The sequence below is a fragment of the Lonchura striata genome, unplaced genomic scaffold (genome assembly GCF_046129695.1).
Source record: "Lonchura striata isolate bLonStr1 unplaced genomic scaffold, bLonStr1.mat Scaffold_90, whole genome shotgun sequence".
NCBI lineage: Eukaryota > Metazoa > Chordata > Aves > Passeriformes > Estrildidae > Lonchura > Lonchura striata.
Window position 1 is genome coordinate 461,627 of NW_027461189.1, and position 20,983 is coordinate 482,609.

The following is a 20,983-nucleotide window of genomic DNA, read 5'->3' on the forward strand; positions in this document are numbered from 1 at the left end:
TTGAAAATAGCAGGTAGCTCGCGTCGTGCTTTCACGTGTCTTATAGCGACAAAGTCACAAGCTGTAAGCAAAGTTAAATGCTGCTAAGAGTTGTTCTTTTGCTAATTTGTGAAGCTTAATAGAAGTTCTAAGCGAAGTTGAATATTGTTAAGTGTTATTCCACAGCTCTGTTTAGCTTTTAGGCTGTATTCCTTTTATCCTTGCCCTCACTGTCCTTTCGTCACACACACACACACACCCACACACACACACCCACACACACACACACTCACAAACACACAGAGACACACAGACACCGGGACAGTTCTTGACTCCTTTTCGGTTTGATTGCCTGGATTTTGTTTGGTTTTCTTGTAGCTTTGTTTCCTTGGTGTGCCTGAAGTGTCCAGTCAGGAGCAGAGTGACTCTTGCCAAGGAACTCTGTGGTGCTGTCAGTTAATATTAAAGCTGTTTTATGCTACTCCCCTGCTGGGGATTTTTAAAGTGCTCTCAAGCCCTCCTTCATAAGAGGGTGAAGGAGCCCTGGCCAAGCTCTGGCCCTGGGGGCACAGGGATGCTGCTAGGGGGTCCCTGTCTCCCTGTTCCAACTGTGACGGCCCTGAGCCCCTGTCCCCGTGTCAGGCTCTGGGCTTGATCTCCTCGAACATCCTCAGCGGGAGGCTGCAGCACCAGGGGCGGGGGGACCCAGAGGGACACGGGATGCCACCGGGCACGAGCAGCTTTGGACTTCTCTGGGAGGAACTGTGAGTGGGAGCTGGCTTGAAGTGACCTCCCCAGTAAGGTCACAGAACCCCTGAGATGTCACACTGCCTCCTGGGATGTCACAGCCCACCCTGAGATCTCACAAATCCCCCTTGTGATGTCACAGAGCCAGTGCTGCTCTAGCACTCTGGGATGTCATACAGTTGCGCTGTGATGGCACAGAAGACTCTGGCATCACAAAGTCAGCCCGTGTCACAATCCTCTAGTGCAAGCGGGAATCATGACAGTTCATTTTCCCCATCTCAGAATTAGCAGAAGTAGATAGGCTTATCATGAGAAACCGAATGTGATGAACATGTTAGAAATGCTAGGCTCCAAGTTATTAATTTTTAATTTAATAAAAGTTATTAAGTGTACCAAATATAAACTTTGAGAAAAATGAAAAAAAGCCACTATAAAAAAAAGTCAATGTGGAGCCCGGGATTGCCACCGGGTGAGACACAGGTTTGACAGCTGCAGCAGAGGGTCCTCTATGCTTCACACCGACCGTCCTGTCTGACCCATTTTTATACGATTTTCCTTGCCTGAGCCAGAGTCCCCTTTCTTCCTTTTCAAAGTGCATGTATTCATGTGGAGTTCTTTTCTCTGTGGCAAGTTGAACAATACGTGTCCGGAGAGTGATGAACACCTGTGTTTGCAGTCCCGGAATTCGGATTTGAGATGTACCTCCCTGATGGCTCTGACTATCTCGGTCTCGGATATTTATCGTGTATTTATCGTCCGGGTGTTTCTCGGACAACCTTGATGCATGATCCCTCTCTGGGCTGGCCACTTTCGTTCGCTTGTAAATAAAGTCCTCCCTCTCTCGTCCAGGTGGCTTTGACATGGTGTTGCAGTCGCAGTTGCTGGCTTGTGCGATTTAAAAACTTCCTATAAGAGTATAATTTAACAGCACATAACTATAAAAGAGACGACAATTTTATTTGCACGAATTATCCTATAGACATATAACAGTCCTAATGATTCCTTGAGGCCTTGCAGTGTCACAATGTTCTCCATGGTTCCACAGGCCCCACAGTGTCATGTGACTCCTCTGTTCCATGAGTCCTGCAATGTCACAATGGACCTTTGGACCAATGGACCATGGGGCTTTGCAGTGTCACAACGCTCTCCTTTGGCTCCACAGGGTCACAATGGAGCACTGATTACAGGCAGCCTCTCTGTGTTACCCTGGAGCTTTGTTTCCGTGGGGTCTCGCAGTGTCCCAATGGAGCCTTGGCTGGATGGGGCCTCACAGTGTCACAATGATGCCTACATTCCACTGAGGCACACGGCGTCACTAGGGTCCCCTTGCTTCCATGAGGCCCAGCAATGTCACAGTGGTGTCCATGAATCCATGAGGACTCACAGTATCCCAATGGTCTCTTGATCTCACATGGTCCCACAGTGTCCCAATGGTCCCTTGGTCTCACAAGGCCCCACAGTGTCCCAATGGTCACTTCTTCTCACATGGCCCCACAGTGTAACAATGGTCCCTTGGTTCCATGGTTCCTGGTCTGGTGCATTCCCCTTTCCCCTTCTCAGGCCACCCTGCCAGCTGAGAAATGCTCACTGGGCCAGGGCCTTGGCCAGCAGCCCCTGGGCTCAGCTCCTCTGGAGCTCATCACAGACACTGTCTGCTCCAGGCTCAACCCTTCATCCCCTGGGGAGATGCCAAAGCCTCCACAGGGAACATTTCCCTTTGCTCAGGGGAATTTCTCACAGGTGCCTTGTAGTGACTCTTTGTGTCTGTGTGCACACAGGAGTGCCTGTGCTCAGGGAAATGTGGCAGAAATGCTGCTCTCTGAGGGCTTTGATTGCCTTGGATAGCTGAGCCAGTCAGGCCTGGAAGTAAGGTTAAGTCATGTCACCCTGATTCTTAAGATTTTCTAAAGCCTTCTGAGTTTCCATTCTGTTGGAGAACCTTCCCACACAATTTCTGTCAACAACATATTGTTTACAATCTTTTATGGGGCTGGACAAACTTGATGTACTAGTGCTTTGTCCAATGTCTTTGGACAGGTGGTCCATTCACTCTCCAATCCAATGTCACCTTTGGGAAAGTATAAAAGTTGGAGTCAGAGAATAAACTTTTCTCTTTACCTTGAAAATAGCAGGTAGCTCGCGTCGTGCTTTCACGTGTCTTATAGCGACAAAGTCACAAGCTGTAAGCAAAGTTAAATGCTGCTAAGAGTTGTTCTTTTGCTAATTTGTGAAGCTTAATAGAAGTTCTAAGCGAAGTTGAATATTGTTAAGTGTTATTCCACAGCTCTGTTTAGCTTTTAGGCTGTATTCCTTTTATCCTTGCCCTCACTGTCCTTTCGTCACACACACACACACACCCACACACACACACCCACACACACACACACTCACAAACACACAGAGACACACAGACACCGGGACAGTTCTTGACTCCTTTTCGGTTTGATTGCCTGGATTTTGTTTGGTTTTCTTGTAGCTTTGTTTCCTTGGTGTGCCTGAAGTGTCCAGTCAGGAGCAGAGTGACTCTTGCCAAGGAACTCTGTGGTGCTGTCAGTTAATATTAAAGCTGTTTTATGCTACTCCCCTGCTGGGGATTTTTAAAGTGCTCTCAAGCCCTCCTTCATAAGAGGGTGAAGGAGCCCTGGCCAAGCTCTGGCCCTGGGGGCAGAGGGATGCTGCTAGGGGTTCCCTGTCTCCCTGTTCCAACTGTGACGGCCCTGAGCCCCTGTCCCCGTGTCAGGCTCTGGGCTTGATCTCCTCGAACATCCTCAGCGGGAGGCTGCAGCACCAGGGGCGGGGGGACCCAGAGGGACACGGGATGCCACCGGGCACGAGCAGCTTTGGACTTCTCTGGGAGGAACTGTGAGTGGGAGCTGGCTTGAAGTGACCTCCCCAGTAAGGTCACAGAACCCCTGAGATGTCACACTGCCTCCTGGGATGTCACAGCCCACCCTGAGATCTCACAAATCCCCCTTGTGATGTCACAGAGCCAGTGCTGCTCTAGCACTCTGGGATGTCATACAGTTGCGCTGTGATGGCACAGAAGACTCTGGCATCACAAAGTCAGCCCGTGTCACAATCCTCTAGTGCAAGCGGGAATCATGACAGTTCATTTTCCCCATCTCAGAATTAGCAGAAGTAGATAGGCTTATCATGAGAAACCGAATGTGATGAACATGTTAGAAATGCTAGGCTCCAAGTTATTAATTTTTAATTTAATAAAAGTTATTAAGTGTACCAAATATAAACTTTGAGAAAAATGAAAAAAAGCCACTATAAAAAAAAGTCAATGTGGAGCCCGGGATTGCCACCGGGTGAGACACAGGTTTGACAGCTGCAGCAGAGGGTCCTCTATGCTTCACACCGACCGTCCTGTCTGACCCATTTTTATACGATTTTCCTTGCCTGAGCCAGAGTCCCCTTTCTTCCTTTTCAAAGTGCATGTATTCATGTGGAGTTCTTTTCTCTGTGGCAAGTTGAACAATACGTGTCCGGAGAGTGATGAACACCTGTGTTTGCAGTCCCGGAATTCGGATTTGAGATGTACCTCCCTGATGGCTCTGACTATCTCGGTCTCGGATATTTATCGTGTATTTATCGTCCGGGTGTTTCTCTGACAACCTTGATGCATGATCCCTCTCTGGGCTGGCCACTTTCGTTCGCTTGTAAATAAAGTCCTCCCTCTCTCGTCCAGGTGGCTTTGACATGGTGTTGCAGTCGCTGTTGCTGGCTTGTGCGATTTAAAAACTTCCTATAAGAGTATAATTTAACAGCACATAACTATAAAAGAGACGACAATTTTATTTGCACGAATTATCCTATAGACATATAACAGTCCTAATGATTCCTTGAGGCCTTGCAGTGTCACAATGTTCTCCATGGTTCCACAGGCCCCACAGTGTCATGTGACTCCTCTGTTCCATGAGTCCTGCAATGTCACAATGGACCTTTGGACCAATGGACCATGGGGCTTTGCAGTGTCACAACGCTCTCCTTTGGCTCCACAGGGTCACAATGGAGCACTGATTACAGGCAGCCTCTCTGTGTTACCCTGGAGCTTTGTTTCCGTGGGGTCTCGCAGTGTCCCAATGGAGCCTTGGCTGGATGGGGCCTCACAGTGTCACAATGATGCCTACATTCCACTGAGGCACACGGCGTCACTAGGGTCCCCTTGCTTCCATGAGGCCCAGCAATGTCACAGTGGTGTCCATGAATCCATGAGGACTCACAGTATCCCAATGGTCTCTTGATCTCACATGGTCCCACAGTGTCCCAATGGTCCCTTGGTCTCACAAGGCCCCACAGTGTCCCAATGGTCACTTCTTCTCACATGGCCCCACAGTGTAACAATGGTCCCTTGGTTCCATGGTTCCTGGTCTGGTGCATTCCCCTTTCCCCTTCTCAGGCCACCCTGCCAGCTGAGAAATGCTCACTGGGCCAGGGCCTTGGCCAGCAGCCCCTGGGCTCAGCTCCTCTGGAGCTCATCACAGACACTGTCTGCTCCAGGCTCAACCCTTCATCCCCTGGGGAGATGCCAAAGCCTCCACAGGGAACATTTCCCTTTGCTCAGGGGAATTTCTCACAGGTGCCTTGTAGTGACTCTTTGTGTCTGTGTGCACACAGGAGTGCCTGTGCTCAGGGAAATGTGGCAGAAATGCTGCTCTCTGAGGGCTTTGATTGCCTTGGATAGCTGAGCCAGTCAGGCCTGGAAGTAAGGTTAAGTCATGTCACCCTGATTCTTAAGATTTTCTAAAGCCTTCTGAGTTTCCATTCTGTTGGAGAACCTTCCCACACAATTTCTGTCAACAACATATTGTTTACAATCTTTTATGGGGCTGGACAAACTTGATGTACTAGTGCTTTGTCCAATGTCTTTGGACAGGTGGTCCATTCACTCTCCAATCCAATGTCACCTTTGGGAAAGTATAAAAGTTGGAGTCAGAGAATAAACTTTTCTCTTTACCTTGAAAATAGCAGGTAGCTCGCGTCGTGCTTTCACGTGTCTTATAGCGACAAAGTCACAAGCTGTAAGCAAAGTTAAATGCTGCTAAGAGTTGTTCTTTTGCTAATTTGTGAAGCTTAATAGAAGTTCTAAGCGAAGTTGAATATTGTTAAGTGTTATTCCACAGCTCTGTTTAGCTTTTAGGCTGTATTCCTTTTATCCTTGCCCTCACTGTCCTTTCGTCACACACACACACACACACACCCACACACACCCACACACACACACACACACAAACACACAGAGACACACAGACACCGGGACAGTTCTTGACTCCTTTTCGGTTTGATTGCCTGGATTTTGTTTGGTTTTCTTGTTGCTTTGTTTCCTTGGTGTGCCTGAAGTGTCCAGTCAGGAGCAGAGTGACTCTTGCCAAGGAACTCTGTGGTGCTGTCACTTAATATTAAAGCTGTTTTATGCTACTCCCCTGCTGGGGATTTTTAAAGTGCTCTCAAGCCCTCCTTCATAAGAGGGTGAAGGAGCCCTGGCCAAGCTCTGGCCCTGGGGGCACAGGGATGCTGCTAGGGGGTCCCTGTCTCCCTGTTCCAACTGTGACGGCCCTGAGCTTCTGTCCCCGTGTCAGGCTCTGGGCTTGATCTCCTCGAACATCCTCAGCGGGAGGCTGCAGCGCCAGGGGCAGGGGGACCCAGAGGGACACGGGATGCCACCGGGCACGAGCAGCTTTGGACTTCTCTGGGAGGAACTGTGAGTGGGAGCTGGCTTGAAGTGACCTCCCCAGTAAGGTCACAGAACCCCTGAGATGTCACACTGCCTCCTGGGATGTCACAGCCCACCCTGAGATCTCACAAATCCCCCTTGTGATGTCACAGAGCCAGTGCTGCTCTAGCACTCTGGGATGTCATACAGTTGCGCTGTGATGGCACAGAAGACTCTGGCATCACAAAGTCAGCCCGTGTCACAATCCTCTAGTGCAAGCGGGAATCATGACAGTTCATTTTCCCCATCTCAGAATTAGCAGAAGTAGATAGGCTTATCATGAGAAACCGAATGTGATGAACATGTTAGAAATGCAAGGCTCCAAGTTATTAATTTTTAATTTAATAAAAGTTATTAAGTGTACCAAATATAAACTTTGAGAAAAATGAAAAAAAGCCACTATAAAAAAAAGTCAATGTGGAGCCCGGGATTGCCACCGGGTGAGACACAGGTTTGACAGCTGCAGCAGAGGGTCCTCTATGCTTCACACCGACCGTCCTGTCTGACCCATTTTTATACGATTTTCCTTGCCTGAGCCAGAGTCCCCTTTCTTCCTTTTCAAAGTGCATGTATTCATGTGGAGTTCTTTTCTCTGTGGCAAGTTGAACAATTCGTGTCCGGAGAGTGATGAACACCTGTGTTTGCAGTCCCGGAATTCGGATTTGAGATGTACCTCCCTGATGGCTCTGACTATCTCGGTCTCGGATATTTATCGTGTATTTATCGTCCGGGTGTTTCTCTGACAACCTTGATGCATGATCCCTCTCTGGGCTGGCCACTTTCGTTCGCTTGTAAATAAAGTCCTCCCTCTCTCGTCCAGGTGGCTTTGACATGGTGTTGCAGTCGCTGTTGCTGGCTTGTGCGATTTAAAAACTTCCTATAAGAGTATAATTTAACAGCACATAACTATAAAAGAGACGACAATTTTATTTGCACGAATTATCCTATAGACATATAACAGTCCTAATGATTCCTTGAGGCCTTGCAGTGTCACAATGTTCTCCATGGTTCCACAGGCCCCACAGTGTCATGTGACTCCTCTGTTCCATGAGTCCTGCAATGTCACAATGGACCTTTGGACCAATGGACCATGGGGCTTTGCAGTGTCACAACGCTCTCCTTTGGCTCCACAGGGTCACAATGGAGCACTGATTACAGGCAGCCTCTCTGTGTTACCCTGGAGCTTTGTTTCCGTGGGGTCTCGCAGTGTCCCAATGGAGCCTTGGCTGGATGGGGCCTCACAGTGTCACAATGATGCCTACATTCCACTGAGGCACACGGCGTCACTAGGGTCCCCTTGCTTCCATGAGGCCCAGCAATGTCACAGTGGTGTCCATGAATCCATGAGGACTCACAGTATCCCAATGGTCTCTTGATCTCACATGGTCCCACAGTGTCCCAATGGTCCCTTGGTCTCACAAGGCCCCACAGTGTCCCAATGGTCACTTCTTCTCACATGGCCCCACAGTGTAACAATGGTCCCTTGGTTCCATGGTTCCTGGTCTGGTGCATTCCCCTTTCCCCTTCTCAGGCCACCCTGCCAGCTGAGAAATGCTCACTGGGCCAGGGCCTTGGCCAGCAGCCCCTGGGCTCAGCTCCTCTGGAGCTCATCACAGACACTGTCTGCTCCAGGCTCAACCCTTCATCCCCTGGGGAGATGCCAAAGCCTCCACAGGGAACATTTCCCTTTGCTCAGGGGAATTTCTCACAGGTGCCTTGTAGTGACTCTTTGTGTCTGTGTGCACACAGGAGTGCCTGTGCTCAGGGAAATGTGGCAGAAATGCTGCTCTCTGAGGGCTTTGATTGCCTTGGATAGCTGAGCCAGTCAGGCCTGCAAGTAAGGTTAAGTCATGTCACCCTGATTCTTAAGATTTTCTAAAGCCTTCTGAGTTTCCATTCTGTTGGAGAACCTTCCCACACAATTTCTGTCAACAACATATTGTTTACAATCTTTTATGGGGCTGGACAAACTTGATGTACTAGTGCTTTGTCCAATGTCTTTGGACAGGTGGTCCATTCACTCTCCAATCCAATGTCACCTTTGGGAAAGTATAAAAGTTGGAGTCAGAGAATAAACTTTTCTCTTTACCTTGAAAATAGCAGGTGGCTCGCGTCGTGCTTTCACATGTCTTATAGCGACAAAGTCACAAGCTGTAAGCAAAGTTAAATGCTGCTAAGAGTTGTTCTTTTGCTAATTTGTGAAGCTTAATAGAAGTTATAAGCGAAGTTGAATATTGTTAAGTGTTATTCCACAGCTCTGTTTAGCTTTTAGGCTGTATTCCTTTTATCCTTGCCCTCACTGTCCTTTCGTCACACACACACACACACACACACACACACACACACACACACACACACACACACAAACACACAGAGACACACAGACACCGGGACAGTTCTTGACTCCTTTTTGGTTTGATTGCCTGGATTTTGTTTGGTTTTGTTGTTGCTTTGTTTCCTTGGTGTGCCTGAAGTGTCCAGTCAGGAGCAGAGTGACTCTTGCCAAGGAACTCTGTGGTGCTGTCACTTAATATTAAAGCTGTTTTATGCTACTCCCCTGCTGGGGATTTTTAAAGTGCTCTCAAGCCCTCCTTCATAAGAGGGTGAAGGAGCCCTGGCCAAGCTCTGGCCCTGGGGGCACAGGGATGCTGCTAGGGGTTCCCTGTCTCCCTGTTCCAACTGTGACGGCCCTGAGTCCCTGTCCCCGTGTCAGGCTCTGGGCTTGATCTCCTCGAACATCCTCAGCAGGGGGCTGCAGCGCCAGGGGCAGGGGGACCCAGAGGGACACGGGATGCCACCGGGCACGAGCAGCTTTGGACTTCTCTGGGAGGAACTGTGAGTGGGAGCTGGCTTGAAGTGACCTCCCCAGTAAGGTCACAGAGCCCCTGAGATGTCACACTGCCTCCTGGGATGTCACAGCCCACCCTGAGATCTCACAAATCCCCCTTGTGATGTCACAGAGCCAGTGCTGCTCTAGCACTCTGGGATGTCATACAGTTGCGCTGTGATGGCACAGAAGACTCTGGCATCACAAAGTCAGCCCGTGTCACAATCCTTTAGTGCAAGCGGGAATCATGACAGTTCATTTTCCCCATCTCAGAATTAGCAGAAGTAGATAGGCTTATCATGAGAAACCGAATGTGATGAACATGTTAGAAATGCAAGGCTCCAAGTTATTAATTTTTAATTTAATAAAAGTTATTAAGTGTACCAAATATAAACTTTGAGAAAAATGAAAAAAAGCCACTATAAAAAAAAGTCAATGTGGAGCCCGGGATTGCCACCGGGTGAGACACAGGTTTGACAGCTGCAGCAGAGGGTCCTCTATGCTTCACACCGACCGTCCTGTCTGACCCATTTTTATACGATTTTCCTTGCCTGAGCCAGAGTCCCCTTTCTTCCTTTTCAAAGTGCATGTATTCATGTGGAGTTCTTTTCTCTGTGGCAAGTTGAACAATACGTGTCCGGAGAGTGATGAACACCTGTGTTTGCAGTCCCGGAATTCGGATTTGAGATGTACCTCCCTGATGGCTCTGACTATCTCGGTCTCGGATATTTATCGTGTATTTATCGTCCGGGTGTTTCTCTGACAACCTTGATGCATGATCCCTCTCTGGGCTGGCCACTTTCGTTCGCTTGTAAATAAAGTCCTCCCTCTCTCGTCCAGGTGGCTTTGACATGGTGTTGCAGTCGCTGTTGCTGGCTTGTGCGATTTAAAAACTTCCTATAAGAGTATAATTTAACAGCACATAACTATAAAAGAGACGACAATTTTATTTGCACGAATTATCCTATAGACATATAACAGTCCTAATGATTCCTTGAGGCCTTGCAGTGTCACAATGTTCTCCATGGTTCCACAGGCCCCACAGTGTCATGTGACTCCTCTGTTCCATGAGTCCTGCAATGTCACAATGGACCTTTGGACCAATGGACCATGGGGCTTTGCAGTGTCACAACGCTCTCCTTTGGCTCCACAGGGTCACAATGGAGCACTGATTACAGGCAGCCTCTCTGTGTTACCCTGGAGCTTTGTTTCCGTGGGGTCTCGCAGTGTCCCAATGGAGCCTTGGCTGGATGGGGCCTCACAGTGTCACAATGATGCCTACATTCCACTGAGGCACACGGCGTCACTAGGGTCCCCTTGCTTCCATGAGGCCCAGCAATGTCACAGTGGTGTCCATGAATCCATGAGGACTCACAGTATCCCAATGGTCTCTTGATCTCACATGGTCCCACAGTGTCCCAATGGTCCCTTGGTCTCACAAGGCCCCACAGTGTCCCAATGGTCACTTCTTCTCACATGGCCCCACAGTGTAACAATGGTCCCTTGGTTCCATGGTTCCTGGTCTGGTGCATTCCCCTTTCCCCTTCTCAGGCCACCCTGCCAGCTGAGAAATGCTCACTGGGCCAGGGCCTTGGCCAGCAGCCCCTGGGCTCAGCTCCTCTGGAGCTCATCACAGACACTGTCTGCTCCAGGCTCAACCCTTCATCCCCTGGGGAGATGCCAAAGCCTCCACAGGGAACATTTCCCTTTGCTCAGGGGAATTTCTCACAGGTGCCTTGTAGTGACTCTTTGTGTCTGTGTGCACACAGGAGTGCCTGTGCTCAGGGAAATGTGGCAGAAATGCTGCTCTCTGAGGGCTTTGATTGCCTTGGATAGCTGAGCCAGTCAGGCCTGGAAGTAAGGTTAAGTCATGTCACCCTGATTCTTAAGATTTTCTAAAGCCTTCTGAGTTTCCATTCTGTTGGAGAACCTTCCCACACAATTTCTGTCAACAACATATTGTTTACAATCTTTTATGGGGCTGGACAAACTTGATGTACTAGTGCTTTGTCCAATGTCTTTGGACAGGTGGTCCATTCACTCTCCAATCCAATGTCACCTTTGGGAAAGTATAAAAGTTGGAGTCAGAGAATAAACTTTTCTCTTTACCTTGAAAATAGCAGGTAGCTCGCGTCGTGCTTTCACGTGTCTTATAGCGACAAAGTCACAAGCTGTAAGCAAAGTTAAATGCTGCTAAGAGTTGTTCTTTTGCTAATTTGTGAAGCTTAATAGAAGTTCTAAGCGAAGTTGAATATTGTTAAGTGTTATTCCACAGCTCTGTTTAGCTTTTAGGCTGTATTCCTTTTATCCTTGCCCTCACTGTCCTTTCGTCACACACACACACACACACACCCACACACACCCACACACACACACACACACAAACACACAGAGACACACAGACACCGGGACAGTTCTTGACTCCTTTTTGGTTTGATTGCCTGGATTTTGTTTGGTTTTCTTGTTGCTTTGTTTCCTTGGTGTGCCTGAAGTGTCCAGTCAGGAGCAGAGTGACTCTTGCCAAGGAACTCTGTGGTGCTGTCACTTAATATTAAAGCTGTTTTATGCTACTCCCCTGCTGGGGATTTTTAAAGTGCTCTCAAGCCCTCCTTCATAAGAGGGTGAAGGAGCCCTGGCCAAGCTCTGGCCCTGGGGGCACAGGGATGCTGCTAGGGGGTCCCTGTCTCCCTGTTCCAACTGTGACGGCCCTGAGCTTCTGTCCCCGTGTCAGGCTCTGGGCTTGATCTCCTCGAACATCCTCAGCGGGAGGCTGCAGCGCCAGGGGCAGGGGGACCCAGAGGGACACGGGATGCCACCGGGCACGAGCAGCTTTGGACTTCTCTGGGAGGAACTGTGAGTGGGAGCTGGCTTGAAGTGACCTCCCCAGTAAGGTCACAGAACCCCTGAGATGTCACACTGCCTCCTGGGATGTCACAGCCCACCCTGAGATCTCACAAATCCCCCTTGTGATGTCACAGAGCCAGTGCTGCTCTAGCACTCTGGGATGTCATACAGTTGCGCTGTGATGGCACAGAAGACTCTGGCATCACAAAGTCAGCCCGTGTCACAATCCTCTAGTGCAAGCGGGAATCATGACAGTTCATTTTCCCCATCTCAGAATTAGCAGAAGTAGATAGGCTTATCATGAGAAACCGAATGTGATGAACATGTTAGAAATGCAAGGCTCCAAGTTATTAATTTTTAATTTAATAAAAGTTATTAAGTGTACCAAATATAAACTTTGAGAAAAATGAAAAAAAGCCACTATAAAAAAAAGTCAATGTGGAGCCCGGGATTGCCACCGGGTGAGACACAGGTTTGACAGCTGCAGCAGAGGGTCCTCTATGCTTCACACCGACCGTCCTGTCTGACCCATTTTTATACGATTTTCCTTGCCTGAGCCAGAGTCCCCTTTCTTCCTTTTCAAAGTGCATGTATTCATGTGGAGTTCTTTTCTCTGTGGCAAGTTGAACAATTCGTGTCCGGAGAGTGATGAACACCTGTGTTTGCAGTCCCGGAATTCGGATTTGAGATGTACCTCCCTGATGGCTCTGACTATCTCGGTCTCGGATATTTATCGTGTATTTATCGTCCGGGTGTTTCTCTGACAACCTTGATGCATGATCCCTCTCTGGGCTGGCCACTTTCGTTCGCTTGTAAATAAAGTCCTCCCTCTCTCGTCCAGGTGGCTTTGACATGGTGTTGCAGTCGCTGTTGCTGGCTTGTGCGATTTAAAAACTTCCTATAAGAGTATAATTTAACAGCACATAACTATAAAAGAGACGACAATTTTATTTGCACGAATTATCCTATAGACATATAACAGTCCTAATGATTCCTTGAGGCCTTGCAGTGTCACAATGTTCTCCATGGTTCCACAGGCCCCACAGTGTCATGTGACTCCTCTGTTCCATGAGTCCTGCAATGTCACAATGGACCTTTGGACCAATGGACCATGGGGCTTTGCAGTGTCACAACGCTCTCCTTTGGCTCCACAGGGTCACAATGGAGCACTGATTACAGGCAGCCTCTCTGTGTTACCCTGGAGCTTTGTTTCCGTGGGGTCTCGCAGTGTCCCAATGGAGCCTTGGCTGGATGGGGCCTCACAGTGTCACAATGATGCCTACATTCCACTGAGGCACACGGCGTCACTAGGGTCCCCTTGCTTCCATGAGGCCCAGCAATGTCACAGTGGTGTCCATGAATCCATGAGGACTCACAGTATCCCAATGGTCTCTTGATCTCACATGGTCCCACAGTGTCCCAATGGTCCCTTGGTCTCACAAGGCCCCACAGTGTCCCAATGGTCACTTCTTCTCACATGGCCCCACAGTGTAACAATGGTCCCTTGGTTCCATGGTTCCTGGTCTGGTGCATTCCCCTTTCCCCTTCTCAGGCCACCCTGCCAGCTGAGAAATGCTCACTGGGCCAGGGCCTTGGCCAGCAGCCCCTGGGCTCAGCTCCTCTGGAGCTCATCACAGACACTGTCTGCTCCAGGCTCAACCCTTCATCCCCTGGGGAGATGCCAAAGCCTCCACAGGGAACATTTCCCTTTGCTCAGGGGAATTTCTCACAGGTGCCTTGTAGTGACTCTTTGTGTCTGTGTGCACACAGGAGTGCCTGTGCTCAGGGAAATGTGGCAGAAATGCTGCTCTCTGAGGGCTTTGATTGCCTTGGATAGCTGAGCCAGTCAGGCCTGGAAGTAAGGTTAAGTCATGTCACCCTGATTCTTAAGATTTTCTAAAGCCTTCTGAGTTTCCATTCTGTTGGAGAACCTTCCCACACAATTTCTGTCAACAACATATTGTTTACAATCTTTTATGGGGCTGGACAAACTTGATGTACTAGTGCTTTGTCCAATGTCTTTGGACAGGTGGTCCATTCACTCTCCAATCCAATGTCACCTTTGGGAAAGTATAAAAGTTGGAGTCAGAGAATAAACTTTTCTCTTTACCTTGAAAATAGCAGGTGGCTCGCGTCGTGCTTTCACATGTCTTATAGCGACAAAGTCACAAGCTGTAAGCAAAGTTAAATGCTGCTAAGAGTTGTTCTTTTGCTAATTTGTGAAGCTTAATAGAAGTTATAAGCGAAGTTGAATATTGTTAAGTGTTATTCCACAGCTCTGTTTAGCTTTTAGGCTGTATTCCTTTTATCCTTGCCCTCACTGTCCTTTCGTCACACACACACACACACACACACACACACACACACACACACACACACACACACAAACACACAGAGACACACAGACACCGGGACAGTTCTTGACTCCTTTTTGGTTTGATTGCCTGGATTTTGTTTGGTTTTGTTGTTGCTTTGTTTCCTTGGTGTGCCTGAAGTGTCCAGTCAGGAGCAGAGTGACTCTTGCCAAGGAACTCTGTGGTGCTGTCACTTAATATTAAAGCTGTTTTATGCTACTCCCCTGCTGGGGATTTTTAAAGTGCTCTCAAGCCCTCCTTCATAAGAGGGTGAAGGAGCCCTGGCCAAGCTCTGGCCCTGGGGGCACAGGGATGCTGCTAGGGGTTCCCTGTCTCCCTGTTCCAACTGTGACGGCCCTGAGTCCCTGTCCCCGTGTCAGGCTCTGGGCTTGATCTCCTCGAACATCCTCAGCAGGGGGCTGCAGCGCCAGGGGCAGGGGGACCCAGAGGGACACGGGATGCCACCGGGCACGAGCAGCTTTGGACTTCTCTGGGAGGAACTGTGAGTGGGAGCTGGCTTGAAGTGACCTCCCCAGTAAGGTCACAGAGCCCCTGAGATGTCACACTGCCTCCTGGGATGTCACAGCCCACCCTGAGATCTCACAAATCCCCCTTGTGATGTCACAGAGCCAGTGCTGCTCTAGCACTCTGGGATGTCATACAGTTGCGCTGTGATGGCACAGAAGACTCTGGCATCACAAAGTCAGCCCGTGTCACAATCCTTTAGTGCAAGCGGGAATCATGACAGTTCATTTTCCCCATCTCAGAATTAGCAGAAGTAGATAGGCTTATCATGAGAAACCGAATGTGATGAACATGTTAGAAATGCAAGGCTCCAAGTTATTAATTTTTAATTTAATAAAAGTTATTAAGTGTACCAAATATAAACTTTGAGAAAAATGAAAAAAAGCCACTATAAAAAAAAGTCAATGTGGAGCCCGGGATTGCCACCGGGTGAGACACAGGTTTGACAGCTGCAGCAGAGGGTCCTCTATGCTTCACACCGACCGTCCTGTCTGACCCATTTTTATACGATTTTCCTTGCCTGAGCCAGAGTCCCCTTTCTTCCTTTTCAAAGTGCATGTATTCATGTGGAGTTCTTTTCTCTGTGGCAAGTTGAACAATACGTGTCCGGAGAGTGATGAACACCTGTGTTTGCAGTCCCGGAATTCGGATTTGAGATGTACCTCCCTGATGGCTCTGACTATCTCGGTCTCGGATATTTATCGTGTATTTATCGTCCGGGTGTTTCTCAGACAACCTTGATGCATGATCCCTCTCTGGGCTGGCCACTTTCGTTCGCTTGTAAATAAAGTCCTCCCTCTCTCGTCCAGGTGGCTTTGACATGGTGTTGCAGTCGCAGTTGCTGGCTTGTGCGATTTAAAAACTTCCTATAAGAGTATAATTTAACAGCACATAACTATAAAAGAGACGACAATTTTATTTGCACGAATTATCCTATAGACATATAACAGTCCTAATGATTCCTTGAGGCCTTGCAGTGTCACAATGTTCTCCATGGTTCCACAGGCCCCACAGTGTCATGTGACTCCTCTGTTCCATGAGTCCTACAATGTCACAATGGACCTTTGGACCAATGGACCATGGGGCTTTGCAGTGTCACAACGCTCTCCTTTGGCTCCACAGGGTCACAATGGAGCACTGATTACAGGCAGCCTCTCTGTGTTACCCTGGAGCTTTGTTTCCGTGGGGTCTCGCAGTGTCCCAATGGAGCCTTGGCTGGATGGGGCCTCACAGTGTCACAATGATGCCTACATTCCACTGAGGCACACGGCGTCACTAGGGTCCCCTTGCTTCCATGAGGCCCAGCAATGTCACAGTGGTGTCCATGAATCCATGAGGACTCACAGTATCCCAATGGTCTCTTGATCTCACATGGTCCCACAGTGTCCCAATGGTCCCTTGGTCTCACAAGGCCCCACAGTGTCCCAATGGTCACTTCTTCTCACATGGCCCCACAGTGTAACAATGGTCCCTTGGTTCCATGGTTCCTGGTCTGGTGCATTCCCCTTTCCCCTTCTCAGGCCACCCTGCCAGCTGAGAAATGCTCACTGGGCCAGGGCCTTGGCCAGCAGCCCCTGGGCTCAGCTCCTCTGGAGCTCATCACAGACACTGTCTGCTCCAGGCTCAACCCTTCATCCCCTGGGGAGATGCCAAAGCCTCCACAGGGAACATTTCCCTTTGCTCAGGGGAATTTCTCACAGGTGCCTTGTAGTGACTCTTTGTGTCTGTGTGCACACAGGAGTGCCTGTGCTCAGGGAAATGTGGCAGAAATGCTGCTCTCTGAGGGCTTTGATTGCCTTGGATAGCTGAGCCAGTCAGGCCTGGAAGTAAGGTTAAGTCATGTCACCCTGATTCTTAAGATTTTCTAAAGCCTTCTGAGTTTCCATTCTGTTGGAGAACCTTCCCACACAATTTTTGTCAACAACATATTGTTTACAATCTTTCATGGGGCTGGACAAACTTGATGTACTAGTGCTTTGTCCAATGTCTTTGGACAGGTGGTCCATTCACTCTCCAATCCAATGTCACCTTTGGGAAAGTATAAAAGTTGGAGTCAGAGAATAAACTTTTCTCTTTACCTTGAAAATAGCAGGTGGCTCGCGTCGTGCTTTCACGTGTCTTATAGCGACAAAGTCACAAGCTGTAAGCAAAGTTAAATGCTGCTAAAAGTAGTTCTTTTGCTAATTTGTGAAGCTTAATAGAAGTTATAAGCGAAGTTGAATATTGTTAAGTGTTATTCCACAGCTCTCTTTAGCTTTTAGGCTGTATTCCTTTTATCCTTGCCCTCACTGTCCTTTCGTCACACACCCACACACACACACACACACACCCACACACACCCACACACACAAACACACAGAGACACACAGACACCGGGACAGTTCTTGACTCCTTTTTGGTTTGATTGCCTGGATTTTGTTTGGTTTTCTTGTTGCTTTGTTTCCTTGGTGTGCCTGAAGTGTCCAGTCAGGAGCAGAGTGACTCTTGCCAAGGAACTCTGTGGTGCTGTCACTTAATCTTAATGCTGTTTTATGCTACTCCCCTGCTGGGGATTTTTAAAGTGCTCTCAAGCCCTCCTTCATAAGAGGGTGAAGGAGCCCTGGCCAAGCTCTGGCCCTGGGGGCACAGGGATGCTGCTAGGGGGTCCCTGTCTCCCTGTTCCAACTGTGACGGCCCTGAGTCCCTGTCCCCGTGTCAGGCTCTGGGCTTGATCTCCTCGAACATCCTCAGCAGGGGGCTGCAGCGCCAGGGGCAGGGGGACCCAGAGGGACACGGGATGCCACCGGGCACGAGCAGCTTTGGACTTCTCTGGGAGGAACTGTGAGTGGGAGCTGGCTTGAAGTGACCTCCCCAGTAAGGTCACAGAGCCCCTGAGATGTCACACTGCCTCCTGGGATGTCACAGCCCACCCTGAGATCTCACAAATCCCCCTTGTGATGTCACAGAGCCAGTGCTGCTCTAGCACTCTGGGATGTCATACAGTTGCGCTGTGATGGCACAGAAGACTCTGGCATCACAAAGTCAGCCCGTGTCACAATCCTCTAGTGCAAGCGGGAATCATGACAGTTCATTTTCCCCATCTCAGAATTAGCAGAAGTAGATAGGCTTATCATGAGAAACCGAATGTGATGAACATGTTAGAAATGCTAGGCTCCAAGTTATTAATTTTTAATTTAATAAAAGTTATTAAGTGTACCAAATATAAACTTTGAGAAAAATGAAAAAAAGCCACTATAAAAAAAAGTCAATGTGGAGCCCGGGATTGCCACCGGGTGAGACACAGGTTTGACAGCTGCAGCAGAGGGTCCTCTATGCTTCACACCGACCGTCCTGTCTGACCCATTTTTATACGATTTTCCTTGCCTGAGCCAGAGTCCCCTTTCTTCCTTTTCAAAGTGCATGTATTCATGTGGAGTTCTTTTCTCTGTGGCAAGTTGAACAATACGTGTCCGGAGAGTGATGAACAACCTGTGTTTGCAGTCCCGGAATTCGGATTTGAGATGTACCTCCCTGATGGCTCTGACTATCTCGGTCTCGGATATTTATCGTGTATTTATCGTCCGGGTGTTTCTCGGACAACCTTGATGCATGATCCCTCTCTGGGCTGGCCACTTTCGTTCGCTTGTAAATAAAGTCCTCCCTCTCTCGTCCAGGTGGCTTTGACATGGTGTTGCAGTCGCTGTTGCTGGCTTGTGCGATTTAAAAACTTCTTATAAGAGTATAATTTAATAGCACATAACTATAAAAGAGACGACAATTTTATTTGCACGAATTATCCTATAGACATATAACAGTCCTAATGATTCCTTGAGGCCTTGCAGTGTCACAATGTTCTCCATGGTTCCACAGGCCCCACAGTGTCATGTGACTCCTCTGTTCCATGAGTCCTGCAATGTCACAATGGACCTTTGGACCAATGGACCATGGGGCTTTGCAGTGTCACAACGCTCTCCTTTGGCTCCACAGGGTCACAATGGAGCACTGATTACAGGCAGCCTCTCTGTGTTACCCTGGAGCTTTGTTTCCGTGGGGTCTCGCAGTGTCCCAATGGAGCCTTGGCTGGATGGGGCCTCACAGTGTCACAATGATGCCTACATTCCACTGAGGCACACGGCGTCACTAGGGTCCCCTTGCTTCCATGAGGCCCAGCAATGTCACAGTGGTGTCCATGAATCCATGAGGACTCACAGTATCCCAATGGTCTCTTGATCTCACATGGTCCCACAGTGTCCCAATGGTCCCTTGGGGTCACAAGGCCCCACAGTGTCCCAATGGTCACTTCTTCTCACATGGCCCCACAGTGTAACAATGGTCCCTTGGTTCCATGGTTCCTGGTCTGGTGCATTCCCCTTTCCCCTTCTCAGGCCACCCTGCCAGCTGAGAAATGCTCACTGGGCCAGGGCCTTGGCCAGCAGCCCCTGGGCTCAGCTCCTCTGGAGCTCATCACAGACACTGTCTGCTCCAGGCTCAACCCTTCATCCCCTGGGGAGATGCCAAAGCCTCCACAGGGAACATTTCCCTTTGCTCAGGGGAATTTCTCACAGGTGCCTTGTAGTGACTCTTTGTGTCTGTGTGCACACAGGAGTGCCTGTGCTCAGGGAAATGTGGCAGAAATGCTGCTCTCTGAGGGCTTTGATTGCCTTGGATAGCTGAGCCAGTCAGGCCTGGAAGTAAGGTTAAGTCATGTCACCCTGATTCTTAAGATTTTCTAAAGCCTTCTGAGTTTCCATTCTGTTGGAGAACCTTCCCACACAATTTTTGTCAACAACATATTGTTTACAATCTTTCATGGGGCTGGACAAACTTGATGTACTAGTGCTTTGTCCAATGTCTTTGGACAGGTGGTCCATTCACTCTCCAATCCAATGTCACCTTTGGGAAAGTATAAAAGTTGGAGTCAGAGAATAAACTTTTCTCTTTACCTTGAAAATAGCAGGTGGCTCGCGTCGTGCTTTCACGTGTCTTATAGCGACAAAGTCACAAGCTGTAAGCAAAGTTAAATGCTGCTAAGAGTTGTTCTTTTGCTAATTTGTGAAGCTTAATAGAAGTTATAAGCGAAGTTGAATATTGTTAAGTGTTATTCCACAGCTCTGTTTAGCTTTTAGGCTGTATTCCTTTTATCCTTGCCCTCACTGTCCTTTCGTCACACACACACACACACACACACCCACACACCCACACACACACAGACACACACAAACACACAGAGACACACAGACACCGGGACAGTTCTTGACTCCTTTTTGGTTTGATTGCCTGGATTTTGTTTGGTTTTCTTGTTGCTTTGTTTCCTTGGTGTGCCTGAAGTGTCCAGTCAGGAGCAGAGTGACTCTTGCCAAGGAACTCTGTGGTGCTGTCACTTAATCTTAATGCTGTTTTATGCTACTCCCCTGCTGGGGATTTTTAAAGTGCTCTCAAGCCCTCCTTCATAAGAGGGTGAAGGAGCCCTGGCCAAGCTCTGGCCCTGGGGGCACAGGGATGCTGCTAGGGGGTCCCTGTCTCCCTGTTCCAACTGTGACGGCCCTGAGTCCCTGTCCCCGTGTCAGGCTCTGGGCTTGATCTCCTCGAACATCCTCAGCAGGGGGCTGCAGCGCCAGGGGCAGGGGGACCCAGAGGGACACGGGATGCCACCGGGCACGAGCAGCTTTGGACTTCTCTGGGAGGAACTGTGAGTGGGAGCTGGCTTGAAGTGACCTCCCCAGTAAGGTCACAGAGCCCCTGAGATGTCACACTGCCTCCTGGGATGTCACAGCCCACCCTGAGATCTCACAAATCCCCCTTGTGATGTCACAGAGCCAGTGCTGCTCTAGCACTCTGGGATGTCATACAGTTGCGCTGTGATGGCACAGAAGACTCTGGCATTACAAAGTCAGCCCGTGTCACAATCCTCTAGTGCAAGCGGGAATCATGACAGTTCATTTTCCCCATCTCAGAATTAGCAGAAGTAGATAGGCTTATCATGAGAAACCGAATGTGATGAACATGTTA